The sequence below is a fragment of the Bacillus rossius genome, chromosome 2 (genome assembly GCF_032445375.1).
Source record: "Bacillus rossius redtenbacheri isolate Brsri chromosome 2, Brsri_v3, whole genome shotgun sequence".
Lineage (NCBI taxonomy): Eukaryota > Metazoa > Arthropoda > Insecta > Phasmatodea > Bacillidae > Bacillus > Bacillus rossius.
Genome location: NC_086331.1, coordinates 73,171,030 through 73,190,568, shown reverse-complemented (window position 1 = coordinate 73,190,568; position 19,539 = coordinate 73,171,030). Strand labels below are relative to the sequence as shown.

General features: G+C 38.0%; 1 protein-coding gene across 2 annotated transcripts in view; it reads right to left on the bottom strand.

Moving 5' to 3' along the window:
- The window catches only part of LOC134528786 (uncharacterized), a 195,577-nt gene extending 181,290 nt beyond the window's left edge, over positions 1-14,287 (bottom strand). For both annotated transcript variants that reach the window (XM_063362452.1, XM_063362453.1), the window contains exon 1: positions 14,246-14,287. The gene's annotated coding sequence lies outside the window, so the exon portion shown is untranslated. The remainder of the gene's footprint in view (positions 1-14,245) is intronic.
- Between the last annotated feature and the right edge of the window lie 5,252 nt (positions 14,288-19,539).

The following is a 19,539-nucleotide window of genomic DNA, read 5'->3' as shown; positions in this document are numbered from 1 at the left end:
AATATTCATTGGCTCCAATATTCAGTGGCTCCAATATTCATTGGCTCCAATTTTCATTGGCTCCAATATTCATTGGCTCCAATATTCTTGGCTCCAATATTCATTGGCTCCAACAGTCATTGGCTCCATCAGTCTATTGATTCCAACAGTCTAGTGACTCCATCTGTCATTGGCTCCTGCAGTCATTGGCTCCAACTGCCTTTTGTATCATCGGCTCCAAATATATTTTCAAACTTCTATGAGACTAAGAGAAAACGAGGCCACAAGTCTACGAGTCTAAAATGATATAGCTGGTTACGAGTTATACATAGCTGCGAGAATGCATGGCTAAAAGACCGCGTAGCTACGAAACTACATGTCTTTGAAGCTACAAGGATACAAGTCTACTCGTCTTCAAATGTCTGCAAGGCGACATGGCTACAAGACCACTTGGATACAATGCTTCAATTCTACGTGTCTACAAGACTCCACCAACTACCTTCGAGTGTATAAAGCTCCAACTACTCCAGCAACATTATGTTATAAGATTACATGACTACTTGTTTACGTAGCTACAAGTCTACAAGGCTATTTGGCTACGTAGCTACAATTCTACAAGGTCCCAAGACATCATGACTACGCGACTACGAGCCATGTGGTTACGAGACTACGTGACTACGAATCTTCAAGTTTACGAGACTGCGAGGCTGCAGAGTTACGAAGCTTCTAGAACACAAGATTACGTGACTGCGAGGATACAGGACTACAAGTCTGCATGAGTACTTGATACGAAGCTACTCGTCTACAAGGCTCCAATCGCCGCATCTATCTGCGACGAAATATTATTTTTTGCTCCAATTGCACCATCAGCATTATGTTATAAGATAACAAGGCTACTTGCTTACGTAGCTTTAAGTCTACGTGGCTCCAATGCATCATGACTACGAGACTACGAGCCTTGAGTTTACGAGTCTATGCGATTGCGAGTCTTCAAAGTTACGTGATCGCGATGCTACAAAGCTACGAAGCTTCTACAACACGAGTTTACGTGACTGCGAGGATACATGACTACAAGTCTGCATGAGTACTTGACTACGAAACTACTCATATACAAGGCTCCAATTGCCGCATCTGTCTTCGTCGGAATTTTCTTTTTTGCTCAAACTGCACCATCAGCATTATGTTATAAGATTACAAGGCTACTTGCTTATGTAGCTTCAAGTCTACGAGGATCCAATGCATCATGACTACGCGACTACGAGCCATGAGGATACGAGACTACGTGACTACGAATCTTCAAGTTTACGAGACTGCGAGGCTATAGGACTACGAAGCTTCCAGAACGCATGGTTACGAGATTTCATGAATAATTGGCCGCGTGGCTACGAAACTTCATGACTCTAACTGATTACAATAGCACCATTCAGTTTTGAGAGTTAATTTATCTCATGCAAAGGTACTTGTTGCAAGTAGTTCCGTTTTTCAACAACAGATGACACCACGTGTTGCTTGCAGGTTAATAATATTTATTTCTTTTATGCGGGTTGCGGGATGCTCACTATCGATCGTAAAAGAAGGATGGCTTCGCTAGACTCCTAGGAGAAGGAAGTTCGTCCTTCCTGTAAGTGGTTCTCAGATTTCTCACGGTCCGCAATCTTGGATTGTGACGTCACAACGGCCATCTTTGATGGGTGTGACCTTAACCTTTGACCGAAACTACAGGAATGATCGCAAGCACACGGAAAAAAACATCAAAATATTGATAAGAATAATCAGGAGCACACGGAGAAAACCATCATAATATTGGCCAGAATAATCTGGAGCACATGGAGAAAACCATCATAATATTGACATGGATAATCGGGAGCACATGGAGAAAACCGCCACACATTTTCTTTGATAACATAAAATAAAATAAAAAATTCAAAAATTTAAAACAAAAAAATTACAAAAAATACATAAAATTCTGGCTTGAACTAGAACTCTATCATTGCTCATGAATGAGAAGTTCACAAGCCAGAATTTTATGTATTTTTTGTAATTTTTTTGTTTTAAATTTTTGAATTTTTTATTTTATTTTATGTTATCAAAGAAAATGTGTGGCAGTTTTCTCCATGTGCTCCAGATTATTCTGGCCAATATTATGATGGTTTTATCCGTGTGCTCCTGATTATTCTTATCAATATTTTGATGTTTTTTTCCGTGTGCTTGCGATCATTCCTGTAGTTTCGGTCAAAGGTTAAGGTCACACCCATCAAAGATGGCCGTTGTGACGTCACACTCCAAGATTGCGGACCGTGAGAAATCTGAGAACCACTAACAGGAAGGACGAACTTCCTTCTCTTGGAGTCTAGCGAAGCCATCCTTTTTTTACGATCGATAGTGAGCATCCCGCAACCCGCATAAAAGAAATAAATATTATTTACCTGCAAGCAACACGTGGTGTCATCTGTTGTTGAAAAACGGAACTACTTGCAACAAGTACCTTTGCATGAGATAAATTAACTCTCACCACTGAATGGTGCTATTGTAATCAGTTAGAGTCATGAAGTTTCGTAGCCACGCGGCCAATTAGTCATGAAATCTCGTAACCATGCGTTCTGGAAGCTTCGTAGTCCTATAGCCTCGCAGTCTCGTAAACTTGAAGATTCGTAGTCACGTAGTCTCGTATCCTCATGGCTCGTAGTCGCGTAGTCATGATGCATTGGATCCTCGTAGACTTGAAGCTACATAAGCAAGTAGCCTTGTAATCTTATAACATAATGCTGATGGTGCAGTTTGAGCAAAAAAGAAAATTCCGACGAAGACAGATGCGGCAATTGGAGCCTTGTAGATGAGTAGTTTCGTAGTCAAGTACTCATGCAGACTTGTAGTCATGTATCCTCGCAGTCACGTAAACTCGTGTTGTACAAGCTTCGTAGCTCTGTAGCATCGCGATCACGTAACTTTGAAGACTCGCAATCGCATAGACTCGTAAACTCAAGGCTCGTAGTCTCGTAGTCATGATGCATTGGAGCCACGTAGTCTTGAAGCTACGTAAGCAAGTAGCCTTGTTATCTTATAACATAATGCTGATGGTGCAATTGGAGCAAAAAATAATATTTCGTCGCAGATAGATGCGGCGATTGGAGCCTTGTAGACGAGTAGCTTCGTAGTCAAGTAGTCATGCAGACTTGTAGTCCTGTATCCTCGCAGTCACGTAATCTTGTGTTCTAGAAGCTTCGTAACTCTGCAGCCTCGCAGTCTCGTAAACTTGAAGATTCGTAGTCACGTAGTCTCGTAACCACATGGCTCGTAGTCGCGTAGTCATGATGTCTTGGGACCTTGTAGAATTGTAGCTACGTAGCCAAGTAGCCTTGTAGACTTGTAGCTATGTAAACAAGTAGTCATGTAATCTTATAACATAATGTTGCTGGAGTAGTTGGAGCTTTATACACTCGAAGGTAGTTGGTGGAGTCTTGTAGACACGTAGAATTGAAGCATTGTATCCAAGTGGTCTTGTAGCCATGTCGCCTTGCAGACATTTGAAGACGAGTAGACTTGTATCCTTGTAGCTTCAAAGACATGTAGTTTCATAGCTACGCTATCTTTAAGCCATGCATTCTCGCAGCCATGAATAACTCGTAACCAGCTAGATCATTTTAGACTCGTATCCTTGTGGCCTCGTTTTCTCTTATTCTCGTAGAATTTAAACAAATATATTTGGAGCCGATGATACAAAAGGCAGTTGGAGCCAATGACTGTAGGAGCAAATGACAGATGGAGTCACTAGACTGTTGGATTCAATAGACTGATGGAGCCAATGACTGTTGGAGCCAATGAATATTGGAGCCAAGAATATTGGAGCCAATGAATATTGTAGCCAATGAATATTGGAGCTAATGAATATTGGAGCCAATAACAAATGTGTTGTATTCGTTGACGATACTTCCAAATGAGCTGCCTTTTCGTTGGCGGTGCTTCCAACTGTGCTGCCTTTTCGTTGACGGTGCTTCCTTTTTGTTGATTACGCGTAGTACAAAATGTAGTGAATGAATATTTACTAGTTCAAAACCTCTTGGTGTTACTAAAATATTTTTCAAGGTCACTTGGTCCTTTAGTATGTATAAAAAATGTCACGATGGACTAATTGAATATAATTAGTTAACGACGAAGAAGGTCATGCTATCCTGAAATGACTAGCCAATACATCTGATTTTCATGACTCGGTCTCATGGTCCGAAGAAAATTGGCCTGTATGTGTGGCTTTGTACATGAACGTCTTATAGGTTATTCAGATTATCTAAAAATTAGACTTTCATGTTAGGCTGATTGGCACTGTATTTAATTCGATGGACAGGTATAATGACTTGAGTGGTTTTATGTAGAGTGAATGATTAATAAATTCCACGAAAGGTAATGTAAAACATAATTTAAAATTTATTTAATATTAAGTTACACCTGTCACTGGTAAAGAATCGAACCAAGGGCAGGAACTGATCTAATCAATTTGTATATAAATAATTTTTTTTTCGGTGAATTTTGGATTTTTTCCTGCATTTCTGGCTAAATAATTACAAGATTACAAGATGGTGCCCAAATTTCAAGATGGCGGGCACCTCAGTAATAATAAATTATTAGTGCACTGTAGCGGGTTAGAATAAAACTAGCATGATGGTAAGACGAGTACACACACAAGATGGTGTCCTCCAGCAGACGAAAACAAGATGGTGGCAATGACCACTAGCAGGAGGTAGCTCCTTGTAGCATATACTGAACATAAAATGTCGGATCCATTATGGTCGTCAAGGTCAAAGTTAAATTTCATGGTCAAGGTCAAGTTCAAATTTCAAGGTCAATGACAAATTTCAAGGTCAAGGATAAATTTCAAGGCCAAGATCAAAGTTCAATCCAAGGTCAAAGTTCAAGGTCAATGTCACAGTTCAATGCCAACAGTCGAGGTTAAAGGTATGGTGAATAGAAAATTATACTTACATGACACCAGCACACTATAGCAGAATAAAACAAGATGGTGGTCTCCAGCGGTCGAAGACAAGATGGCTGACATGACCTCATACCAGCTGACGATATATACCTTGGTATTGGTGGTAAGTTCGTCTGTAGGTGGCTTCTGTGGAGGAAGGATCTGATGTTTTTTTTGCTCTTAGCGGTTTCGTTCCAAGTACGGGAATCGATCTAATCAATCAGTATTATAATAAGTAAATTTTTTGGTGAATTTTAAACTTTTTTTCATTAAAATAGGATAATAAATAAAGATTTTCAAGATGGCGTCCAAATTTCAAGATGTCGGACATGACGTCATACTACCTGATGCTTTATATGCATGGTAAAAAGTGGTGGGGGTCAGACTGCCAGCAGCCACAGTGAGGGAAGGAGTCTGTCGTCATATTATTTGCGCTCACCGGGTTCGAACTGAGGACTCCGAGCACCGTGCCGTAAATGTATGTTTTTAAAAATATTTTTATTAAAATTTATTAATTGAATTTTTCAATAAATTTTAAATTTTTTCTTCTTTGATATCGGATGATAAATAAAAAAAATTAAAGTTGGCAGGCGTAACGGAAATTGCAACGGTGACGTCATATTTCAAAATGTCGGTCTTGGTATCCTTATTCCTAAAAAATGTCTTATCGGAGGCTGTAGACATGTATTCTTAAGCCGTTTTTAGGAATTTTCGTGGTTTCTAAGGCAAAACTACTTTTGAGGTTTTTCAAAATCTTAATTTTTGAATTGAGGAATTTTTTGAGATATTTTGGCGGAATATTTTTCCAAAAAAATGTAAATTTTGGTGAATTTTGAGGAATTTTGGGCAAATTTTCGCAAATTTTTGGCTAATTTTGGCTAATTTGATGGTCAAATGTCAAGTTCAAGATCAAGTTCAAGTTCAAAGGTCAAGGTCACACCCATCCAAGATGGCCGCTGTGATTTCACAATCCAAGATGGCGGACCAACAATCACAATCCACTGCCAGATGTCAGGGCCAGAAAATACATTTACACACTACTCAGAACTACTACAGTACCTGCATGGAACAACACTGTGCTACAATTACAAAACCGAACAGTTGCCTAACCAAATTTTAACTGTGGTCACTTGTGACTTCACTTCCTTCTTATAAGACCATTACGAATGTTCAGCTACGAAAATAAATCAGTTATATCGATTACACCTTGACAAGTCACAATTTGCAGCTGCGGGGGTACATTTCCCATCTATAGTGATGGATGGAGAATGGTGTATTGGATTCGTAAATTTTCGAATTTATATTTGCCTCACTGAATATTTATGAAGATAACTGCAAGCTGCAATTCCTAAATCGTGATGGAACTGCTCAAGAAATACAGTTAACTGTTGATACTTACGAAATTGATGACACTGTAAGTAACATCAAAGAAAAGTTACGACTGGACATAGACTTTCAACTATGTGGAAATCCTAACACCCATAAGAATTCCACTATGTAGTAAAAATGTCGACCTTAAGAAACCTGGGACCATAGATACAATGCTAGGATTCGAAACAAATAGGTACACTGAGTGAATAACATACGAATCGACATGCCCAGTAAACATATTGCCTGTGAATATCTTACGAATAATCTGTAATTTGCCAATTGGAACATTTCTCAATGGGAGACCAAACAACATACTACACGAGTTTTCGCCAATGGCCTCGTCAGGATATAAACTGTTTTTTTACTAGCATATCATTCGATCGGTCCTTGGAATATAAGTGAGTACCAGACAAAACTACATTCAGTTTGTTACTGGCTACGATGTTGTTAGAATCACCTAGTTTGTCACATATAGTACATATGACCCAGTGTACTGAACCTTGTGATAGGCTAATGCCTACCCAGAGTCAATGCCCTCAAATATATGCTTCGACCTGACATCCGACTACTATCCCGGCATGGGAACAATATACACTAGAGCCACCCCTGCTTTCGCCAACCACATTTTTAATTACAAACTATCTGACTGGGAAGCGTGTCTAACAGCTATGGACCAGCAGCTAGAACTTCAACGTAAAGCCCGCACAAAGGAAGAACTTGACCAAAATGTTCTTCACTTTGCTGACACCATTATCACCTCAGCCTCACTGCACATCCCTAAAGTCAAACCACACCCACTCGGTACCCCTTTCCCAACTCGTATCAAGACACTCATCTCATTCCGCAACAAGGCTCGAAGCCGATGCCACCGTACTCGCCTGCAGCCGGACAGGGATGACTACAATGCACTGTTTCGACAGTGCAGTGTGGCCATTGCTGAATGGATGACGGTGAACGAAGTCGGACAGCTCCAAGCACGGTTACTCGCGAATTGATCGGTGTGGCGCTTTGCACGCCATCTCCACTCTGCCAAGTCAACGATCCCGCCTCTAGTTGGGTACGGTAGTATGGCAAAGTTGGCATCTGACAGGGCTGAATGCATGGCCGACCATTTTACTAATTCATTCGCTACAGCACTCATACCACCTCACCTCTCAAAGCTCCCTTCGCACTACAAACCCCCTCCCTCTCAGCACTTGGTGTCATCAAGCTGACTACGCAGAGGCAGGATCAAGAAGGAGATAGATCGCGTATACAATACTGCCGCCCCAGGCCCGAATGAAGTCACCCCATGCCTTCTCAAATCCATTTCACGCAAAACAGTCATATACCTCACCAACATCATCAACAGCATCTTCATCACAGGTCATTACCCACGTCCATGGCGTGAGGCCATGGTAGTGCATATATTCAAGGGGAAAGGCATGGCTAACCGGCCGGCATCGTACCATCCCACATCACAGTTTCGTGTGACCTCAAAGATAGCGGAGCGCATCGTCCTGGCCAGGTTGGAGGCGGAAGTAGCTTGACTACAACCGCTGCCAGAATTACATTTGGCTTTAGGCGGCAACTTTCAACGCAGCATGCACTGGCTCATGTCACCGACCAAATAATCTTCAACTTCACCCAACGAATCCATACCAGCATGGTGTTGCTAGATCTGAGTCGTGAATTCAAAACCGTCTATCATCAAGACTAATCCTCAAGCTAGTCTTTCTGGGATTCAACCCTTCTCTTCGTTGCAACCTTCAATCTTTCCTAGAAACCCGCACATTCCACGTGCGGGTGTAAATATCTACCTAATTTCATAGAGACATCACCGCAGGAGTCCCACAAGGGTATACGCTCTCACCTCTTTTATTCTCCTTATACACACATGACATTCATAAGCCCCCAGAATGCTCGATAGTCACATACGCGGACGATATCGCGCTGATGGTATGCCATCATGACCCCATCCAAGTTAAAGCCAGGCTGATCGCGGTCATCAACAAATTTAATAATTATTTCATGTCCTGGGGCATTCTCCCTATCCCCACCAAAACAGAATCCATCTGTTTCACCAGACGACGCCCCAGGCTGCCACCAGCACTGTTTGTGGGAGGCGCAGTAATTAAGTGGTGCGACTTAGTGAAATACCTAGGTGTGACATTGGATCGCACATTGTGCTTCTCACCACACTTCTCGTCCGCCACTACCCGGGCCTACCGTGCTTTTAGCTCGTTGTCCATTCTCCACCCCCACAGCACCCTGCCAGACAAGAACTGAGTACGCCTCTTCAAGGCGTACATTGTACCCGTCTTTTTTTATGATTCGGTAATATTCGCCCATGTACCCGACACCTGTTTCCACCAAATAAATACAGGTTTGAATAAAACTACTCAGAGCAACACTCGGGGAATACAAATACGTAACAAACATACAGCTACATGCCTTCGCAGACATGCAGTCACCCAGAGCACTTGTCACACAATACACAATTTTTTTCTTCATCAAAGCAGCACAACACCCGTCTACACTCATACAGCACATCGGTAAACACATCATCACCAGACAACACCCACACAAACTCATAACTGACTACCACCCCGGCAGGCCACCCTGACTGGGCAGCAAAACCTTTCTACAATGGACATCGAACATAGTGCCACCCTAGTGTATAATAATGGACACCCACCACAGTGTCATCAGTATAAATATAGAAGAAACAACATACTGTAATAGTGGAATGTATATTAGTGTAACAAACTCTGGATGTAAATATTGTATTATATGAAAAATGTTCAATAACCCAAAAAAAAAAATCCCCAAGGGACATAGAGCCAAATGGCTCCCATGAAGAAAAGTTTTTTTTCCTTTTTTAAACTATATTTTATTTATTTTAAAGAGAAAAAAGAATGTATATTATCTGTTGATATGTGGTAAAAGAGCACTGAGTTCTGGGATGCCTCTGCAACGAAAAAAACAAAACTTGTAAAGGATATAAATAAGTTAATAAAAATCTCCTGAATTCAATTGAATTTAATTTATTTGAATTGTGATATTCGAGGAGTAATTTTTCATGTGGTTCAAAACCTCGTCACTTCAAAAACTTTGTTTACTTTTACTTAAATAACAGTTTATTGGATTTTATAAATATTGTGCTTCAAGCACATATGTATTTATACATTTAATTTATCTTTTGGTTATATTATTATTAAATACATAGTTCAGACCATTGATTTCAGTATTACATACAAAGTAGATATATTTTTCACTCAAAAAAAAAATAATTTATGCTCACGCGTAGTTTAAAAAAAAATTAATTCTCTAATTAAAAATCCAGCGTTTATTAGGAAACGACTGTCTGCAAATTATAAATGAATACAAACCCACGCCTGTTAGCTTGAAAAAAAATGCGAGGTCTTATCCTTCACTTTAGATTTCAGTTTACTATGCGGACAATATGGGTTTCTTTGTCTTACTGGTTTACAAAAATTGTTAGTTACAATTTTCAGAGTAAGTAGTAAAAACGTTAGTAATCAAGTAGCGTACATAAAATATGTGAATCGGTAGCATTTTTTACTATTACAATGAAACTATCACAACTTATACTGTGAATAAGCTAAATGAACTGTCTAATTAATGTAATATTACAGATATATCATAAATAAACTACATTAAAGTAAACTCAATCAACCTTACTTTTCAGTGGTTTAATTATGACTACCAATATTTGAGCTGTATGAGTACATTAAGTATACTGTTTTACAGTGGCGTCGATTTTGTACGTAGCTGAAGAAGAGAACTACCATCCTCTTGAGATTTCTTTATAGTTTGGGGTATGCTATGCCACCAAGTCAATCAATCATTCTTAATTACAGCAATTATTTGTTTCAGTTTTCATGACACTTCCTTTTTTTATGAGAAGTGAAATAATTGAAATTTTTTGACCTGCAGCGAACGTGAATTGAAATAATTACAATTTGAACTTCTGATCAGGAACTAGAATAATAAAAACCTGTTTTCTAGAAATAATTTATTTTTAAATTATTGTAATTGATGTTGAGCTTTCTCTGAGAAGAGATTATTGTATTTTAAACTGCTGAATGTGACATACTTTCAGTAGTGCTTTAGTGAGCAAATGGTACTTTAAGTTTTATAATGCGTACTCTCCGCGTATGAAAAGATGATGTTTTGAAATAATTAATGTGTTAATAGATAATTTTTTAAATAGTTTAAAATATTTAAAAACGTGTCCAAAACTTATATTGTTCAAAGTCAAGATAGTCCAAATACGTCCAAAAATAACTGTCATCTGTATGTAAATTTTAAGTATTCTTAATTTTTTTTAAGGATTTTTGTTCTATAATGTAAATATTTTAAGAAAAATCAATAAACAAAGTTTTCTTAAAAAATCCATTTTGACTATTTTTTTTAATTTATTAAAATAATGTATTACTATTTGAATAATGTACAATTGTTAACCGTTACCATTTAGTTATTAGGGATAAAAATTAAGACATATTTACAACAAATAGTATTAATGTAATTAATTTTTAGGTATATCCTTTTAATGTAATTAAAGGTATAATTCTAGTGCTTATCAATTGAGATTGACTTTATTTCATTATTACAAAAGAAAACGTAAAAAAAGCATTTTTAAAAACAATATACATTATTGAGCTATTGCAAAATCATTCTTTAGGACTATGCAACTTACTAGTGTATTCGCAAGTATATGCATCAAAATGGTTAAGTTAAAAAATATCTACATATGGTTGCATGTGTTTTACCAACATTTATTTCAATCTTGAATAATATGATTTCTGACAATCATTTCAATATAACAGATAGGAGTTCAAATTTTTCAGAAAAATCTCAGGTGTATTGTCATAAAGTTAGCGCCAAATTTTTTATTTCTTCATATATTGGTATTAGAAATAAGTAATAAATGAAAATAAACAGTGTGATACTATCACTATTACATAGTAAGAAATGTAATTATTTTAACCAAAACAATATTTATTAATCATATTATAGGTTAATTTATGTTTTTTTAAGTTAACTGAAGAATATATTTTTTAATGAAATCAGCAGGGCTCTAAATTTGTATAATTAATTATATGCTTTTAAATTATTTTCTAAGAGTACTAAAAATCAGATACATTCGACTTCATTTTGTAATATAATTTTCAATAAAATATTAAACAAAATGTGTAAAATTTGATTAAACCTCAATCAATGTAAGTGTGGTTGTTTACTAATGAGCAAAAATAAGTTTGTTACAAAAATTTTAATGCTATTAAAGGTAGTTGCACATCTTGTTATCTAATTCGGGAACTCTGCTAATTAAATCGAAATTTTTTATATTTAAAAAATAAAAAAATGGAGGGTAATCTAAATAAAGTTGAATTATTTGAGTTGACCAGTACAGGTCAATTGTATTTAATTATATTAAAATTGTTAAAAAAAATTATTTAAATGAAAAAACCTGTATTCTAAGTAATTTAAAAGCAAATAATTTTCTGAGTTATATATTTTGAAGAGATGCTAATGTTAAGTAACAGAAAATTATACAACTTAAACATTTGTTAAGCGCTAGAGTGATTAAAATTATACTTTTCCAAATAAATTTTAAATACAAAAATATTTTATAAATTTAATAAATTATTTTTAAAAAAAATTAAAAATTAGGCTAAGCACTGGTTAATGCTTAGTTTTTAATTATTTGCGTCATTTTCCTTAAGTATTACTAGCAAACGTTTTAAGTATTGATTTTAAAAACGATCTTAATTTTTTGTTTCATTAGTGTTTTTTTTTTTAATTTAAAGTTACGGAAAATGCTCCATTTTTGCGAACATTCGTTTACATTGATAATTTACAGGACAATTTATTTATAGAAAAAATAATATAATATTTACACAAAATATTTAAATTCCTTAGATCTCCAAAAGCTTTAGAATGTATTTTAAGAGGAACCCAAATCCAGATTTTTTGCACATAGTTTTTAATGCCTTGCATAATTTTGGACACGCTGGTAAATTTTGTAGGTAGATGCAGTCTATGGAATTTAAAGTTTCATTTAATTGTTAGTGATTATTGACGTACATTTTTAAAAGTTAAAATTTTAAGAAAATATTCAAACAATTATAAAATATAAAATATTATTTAATAAGTTTACCGGACAAGTATAAACAATATTTTTGATAAACCTGTGGAGAAAATTTCAGTGTAAAATAAAATATTTTAAGTAACTCCTATGAAAAGGCAAAAAGAGATATTTATGTTACACATTCTCAAAAGATGCATATTTGGGACATTATTGCAGAACGTTAGGTAAGCCTTAATTAATTGTTTTTTTTTGCAAGCCAATTTCAATTAAATATACCAAAGTAAAAAAAGTTGAAATTTAATTAAAATCGTTTAAGCATATACATTTAAACATTTACATAAATTACTATATTCCCACGTGAAGGCGATCTTGCGTGCCATATTTTTCTTCAAACAGTAAGCTTTTTTTTATTTATGAGAGGTATATTTTTTTAAATTTAAACTTAAAGGGTATACTAAGCTAGAATGCAATGATTTAATAATGAAAGCCTTATATTCCACGCTATGTACATTAGAGTACAAAACAAATATTAAAACACCCAAGGAAATATTTAATTGAAATTTTTAAATTTTAATTAGGCGTAACACTTAGTCTTCTAAGTGGTGTCATTAACAATTTGAAGGAAATAACAAGCACTCCATTAACTTCATTAACATCAAAGTAAATTGTATCAAATGTGATGATAATTTCAAGTAAAACATTTTCATCCGCACAATATATTTACATACCTATCGAAATAAAATTACAGAGAGAATTCTCAGAAAGAGATATTATTTGAAAAGGTTTCATAAAATTTACCCTCTAAGAATATAATCTCGTTAATAGCAGTTTTGTCAAGGTAATTGTTTATCTAATCGTACATAATTCATTCAGTGTTTATAATCACCTAATAAGCTAATAGGAAAAAATGTTTATACATTTTACACTAGCATTTGGTGGCCCATAATTCATGTTACTTTTTTCAGAATATAGTTACCTAGGTCACGTCCAGTGCACACAGACTACAAAACTTATTAGCCTGGACGTTACTGGTAATAAAAGTGGCCAAAAAAATGACGGGATCCGATTGATTAAACTACACGCGACCCTTTTTACAGTTGATTGGGCACTGCGTAGTAATGAGTCCGTTCAAAAAGTGCACAAATATTCCTTAGGATGATAAAATACATATGTGAAATGCTATAACAAACGGTTTTACTGATAATTTAGTCATTTACGATAATATTTTACAAAATTTATATTTACTTCAAAAAACATGTATGATGATAAAAAAATATGTTACTGAAAAAACATTTGAGATATGTATAGTTGGGACTGACAGACTATTAAAAAAGACTCTACGTACTTACGAATATCTTAGATGTACACAAACAATATTTGTATTTTAAACACTTTTAATTTAATGAAAATACCAATGTTTCGTTTTCCTTTATTTTTGTTTACAATTGTTGAAATATTTCAGAACCATCGTGAGTGTTGAGAATGGATACATACTAATACCGAGCAAGTAGGATGTTCTATCTTTCGTTTGTAAAATAAAAATAAAGTATCGTGTGATCTATACTCACTTCGATTACTGTTTACAGAGATTGCAGATTGGTCCGTTTGGCACATCGATTTGGCTGTTGATATTTTAAAAAAATATAACCGCTTTAAAAATCACCGATTTCTGTTCAGAGATGAAATATATTTTCAGGTCTTTGTGAGGTGCTGGAAACTGAATTAAATATGTGTTGTGAAATTGTAGCAGCAGACAAACTAGTGCCACGGTCGATTCGAAGCACGTCGTGCGAATATATATGTATAAATGTATTTAAAATATATAGCTTCCCACTTACCCTTGTTGCAGCATGCGGGTCTCAAGAAGTGATCAGGTGACAGTGACTTTCAAGACGAAGGACTGAACATTTATTCTGTTCTCGCGTCTTGTTATAATGATTGCCGAGACCCACGAATACGGCCGAAGTCCGCCGACTGCGCCCGAACAGCTCGCCTGGTTCGGGCTCCCGGTGGCCAATGGCTCGAGAGCCGGGAAGAATCGATAAACGGGCGGTATTTTTCGCCTTTCGCCGGGTAACAAGGACGTCAACGGGCGACATGTCGTGGGCTCGGAGAATTTCGGACAATGATTAAATTCAATTTCCGCGCAGGAATTCGACTGATAGTCACCCGAGTAGCGTACGCGCGTTAATATTAAAACGTTTGTGGAAACTCTTTTAGCTACTTCACATAGCTAGTAGTTAATTATTTTTAACGAAATAAGAATCAATTTGCGGAGCTTATTCGACACAAGTAAAACCATCCGAAAAAGATTAATAACTAAATGCTCTTATAAAAATAACATTAAATTATCTCTTAACATAAATAAAACATAAAAGATAGCGAAATTCATTAAAACCTATTCCTTTTAATGACATGATTGAATATTTTCAAGAAAAATATGCCGATGTTTTGACTGACAAACTGGGACATTGTACGGTTTTACCGTATCGTTTTCATCTTAAGGACGCCGAGCCAGTTGTTTGTTTACCGTATAAGGTGGCTGCTGCCAAGGTCAAGCCGTTTCGTGCGATAATCGCAAAAATGTTGGATGAAGGAGTAATTGTAAAGTCAAACAGTAAATATGCTAGTCCGGCATTTTTGGTGCCGAAAGGCAAAGGGAAACCATCGGCGTATCGCTTAGTTACGGATTTGAGGAAGGTAAACTTGAAGTTATGCGCAGACCCCTTTCCGGCCCCGAGTGTGGATATGGCGTTATTACAGCTCGGAAAAGCGAAGTATTTTACTATATTAGATTTAAACCAAGCGTTCCTCCAAATCGAGTTACATCCGGACTCGAGAGAACCCTTATCCGTTGTTACGCCGTGGGGGCACTATAGCTGGTGCCGCGTGCCGTTCGGATGTAATAATGGTGTACAGGCGCTATCACGAGTACTAGAGCAGGTGTTAGGTAAATATCAGTATGAGTTTGTTTTTAATTATATTGATGATGTCTGTATATTCAGCAAAGATTGGGAAGAACATAAGGAGCACATTGAAAAGGTATTGAAAGCATTGAGCGCGGCGGGTTTAACGGTAAACCCAAATAAAGTAACGTGGGCTCAGGAACACACGAAATTTCTAGGATTTATCATATCAGAAGGTCAGTTAAGATTAGATCCCGATAAGGTAGCCGCGGTCGTAAATTTTCCCCGGCCAACAAATTTAAAAGCCGTTCGCAGATTTTTGGGGATGTGTGGGTACTATGCTAAGTTCATTCCGGACTACGCGAATAAGACTGACGCTTTAAATTTGCTGAAAAGAAAAGGAATTGATTTCGTCTGGGCAGACGAACAAGAAAAATCGTTTAAATTTTTGAAACGCGCTTTGACCACGCCGCCGGTACTGACGCTACCGGATTTTGAAAAAGAATTGGTTTTACAGACGGATGCCAGTGGTATTGCGGTAGGTGCAGTATTAAATCAGCGGGTCGAAGGGGCTTTAAAACCGGTAGCTTATGCTAGCCGCTTACTAAATGCCAACGAAAGGAAATATTCGACGTATGAAAAAGAGTGCTTGGCATGCGTGTTTGGCATGGAAAAATTCAGTGAATACTTAGAACCGGTACAATTTCAAGTAGAAACGGATAATCAGGCACTTACTTGGTTATTAAAATCACAGAAGGCATTAGGACGACTTAGCCGGTGGGTGATGAGGTTAATGCGTTTTAATTTTACAATCAGCCATATCAAAGGTACCGATAATAAGGTCGCGGATTGTTTGTCGCGTATGTTTTCTGAGGAGCGCCCCGACGCGGAGGACGACGTCACGAGTAGTAGTGACGAGAATAACTACGATAGAGGTACATTATGTATCTTAAATCAAGTACCGGCTATCTTTGTAGATCTAAAGACGAAGCAAACGAACGACCCAGAGTGTGAGAAAATAAAAAAGAAAATCGAGGAAGGGAGTAAAGAGTATGTAGTTAGAAGCGGATTGATAGGGAAAATTGATAAAAGGGGCCAGTTTGGAGTGTTTTTACCGCGGGAATAGCGGAGGCTCGCATTTCAGTATTATCACGACACGTTTTTCGGGGCTCACCAAGGGCGAGAACGAACCTTGCAGCGGATTAAGCGTGAATTTTTTTGGCCCGAGGTGAATAAAAAGGTACAAGCATGGGTGAAGGAATGCGATATTTGTCAGAAAACGAAACCAAGGAATAAAAAACCGCAAGGAAAACATCAGGCGTCAGTGGCGAGAAAACCCTGGGAAAGAGTATATATTGATGTTTTCGGTCCTTTACCGCGGAGTAAAACCGGATTTAAGTATATTCTATTGCTTATTGACAGCTGTACCAAGTTTGTATTACTATTTCCGATGCGTCAAACGCGATCACAGGATATAATAGGTATTTTGACGGAAAGAGTTTTTCCAATATTCGGGTCACCGTTAAACATGGTAACCGACAACGCCACGTATTTTGTGTCACAACAAATGAAATGTTTAGCGATAAACTGGGGGGTAAAGTTTATTCAGATAAGTGCGTACCGGCCCGAGTCCAATGTGGCGGAGAGGGCCAATCGTGATCTGAAATACGCCTTGAAGGCATACCAAACACACGCTCGTGAACATACTCGTTGGGATCGTGGTCTGTATGAAATAGGATTATGTTTTAATAATGTTAAAAGTGGGGCGACAGGAGTAACACCGGCTGAAATGTTTTTTGGCAGGCGCTTGTACCATCCGTTGATAAACGCGTGGTGTTACAGTTATGTTACAAGTGAGGATGATAATCGAGTATTCAGTCAACAAGACTGGGAAATAGCCCTAGATAAGTTGAGGAAGCATAGGGAAAGACTTAGGGAAAGATATAACCAAGGTCGTATAGAAGTAACGGTAAAAACAGGAGATTTGGTTTTGGTGGAGACACATTATCTGAGTAACAAAGCGCAGAATTTTACGGCGAAATTAGCGCCGAAATATGTCGGACCTTATCGAGTCCTGAAGTTTTTAACTCCAGTGACTGTCCAATTAGGTGAGGTACAAGACAATACCATTGTTAATAAAGTTCATGTTTCTCATCTAAAACATTATGTAGCCCAGAATGATGGACAGTAGCAATATGTAAATAATTGTGTACTTTTTGTAATTACGATTGTATCATGTAAGTCAGGAATATGTGTACAAAAATATTGTAATTAAAACCATTGATAGCAATAGTATCTACAAAAGTATAAAAGCCTCTGGTAGGTAGGGAGTGCAACTTGTAAGATATTAAACAAAAAAAAAAAAAAGCCTCTGGTAGGTAGGGAGTGCGACTTGTGGGGCTTCAAAAAAAAAAGGCAGTTTTTTTATAAGTGGAGGGAGGATAAAACGGTTATTACGTTTTAAACGGCCACGCCGCTGTGACGTCAGGTGGGCTCAAGTTACACGGTGGTTGGTAGTCGCGCATGCGCAAGGTGATGGCAGCGCCACTAGCGGTGGTGAGCGGCGAGGACTGTTAAGGTGGGAGAGGAGAGACCGTGTGGTCAGGCGGTAGACGTTACGCGACGTGCTGGAAGTCTCGGCGAGCACACAGTGAAGTGCTAAGAGACTTAGAGGGGACAGCAATCGAGGGTCCCTCGGGCAGCAGAAACGTAACCGTTCGACAAGGAAGCTTGCAAAGGGGTGACCGGCTCTTCAGTGACCCGGCTATGAATATTGTAGTAGAACGAGATGCTGCCGATTGGGCTGCGCTGGCGCCGTCCATCCATGGTGGTGGTCAGATTGGGGTGACCAAGAGGATGACGTCTCCATCAGCTGCAACGGCCGCAACGTTCCGCAACGCTTCGCAGGAAAACTAAACGGACGCGTCGGACAATAAGGTGGGAGAAAACTATCTAATAAAACTTTTAGGACGGATCATTTCCCAGAGGCTTTTCAAAAGAGTAACCTATTGTTAACTTGTTGTACCAGTGTAATCGCGTACTATCAGTTTCATCAACGTAACTATAATAAAATTCTGGAGGATAAAAAAAAATATTTTTTTATTAAGTCGTTAAGTTCACCTAGGGGGCATAACGTAGGTGCGCCACTCTGCTTCTTCAGAGCGGAGGTGGAGCTGAATGGGGTGGTTAAACCGGTTAGGTGCCACGTGTCTCAACAGGGTAAGAAGTAATCGACCTTTTTATGGGACCTTGGTTACGAGTGTGGCACTAGCGTGTGTAGTAACAATCGTAATCATAATGTTCTCCGCCACTTCTTGGGCTCAGAAGCTCAGTAAAGCGTCGCTGATCGCGATGCTGAGCGAGGCGGGCGTGGAGCATAACCCCGATGAAGGCATTGAGGCATTAAGGGTCAAGGTGCGAGAGCTCATTCGCCGGGATGGCGATAAAGATCCGGGGACGGCAGGCAGCGTGGGAGAGTTCATTCCGATTGGTTTAAAGGTACAAAGTAGAGTCACGACTTTAATTGATAAAATACCTGATTTAAAAAGTTTGGAAATAGATCATGTTATTCGTTTCTTAATTGAGCTGAATAAAATTTTAAAATTAGGTATAGGCACTCGCGACATGTGGTATGGTGGAATGATCGCGAAGGTTCCGGAAAAATTCAGGGAAATTTTTGCGGAAGACACGTTAGAAGTCTGGACCGCTGATAAATTATTTAAGGTATGTTTGAGTAAAGTTTGTTCCAGTTGGTCATTAACGAAAATACGGCTACGGTATTTAGAGCGAACACAGAATGAGAGGGAAAATTTGCCAGATTATGTCACTGACATTATACGTCATGTCGAAATTCTCGGTATGCCTGATGAGGAAGAGAAATTGACAGCGATTATAATGAATAACTTTCGTGAGGAATACGTGAGGTATTTTATAGGCGCGACACGTCCGGCTACGTTAGCGAGTTTGCTACAGCTAGCGGAAGTAAAGGAGATGGAGAAATTGGATAGCGCTAAGTTATTTATGCCGTCTACGGTAGCAGCAGGCATGGAAAAAACCAGACAACCGTGTAGTATTTGTCGGCGAGTTAATCACACCGACTCGCAATGTTATTACCGTAGTAAAGATGATAGGCCCCGAAAACGGGACGTAGCTGTTGCTGGGAGACGCGACCACACTAAAATTGAGTGTTGGAATTGCGGGAAATTAGGTCACCTGAAGGTGGAGTG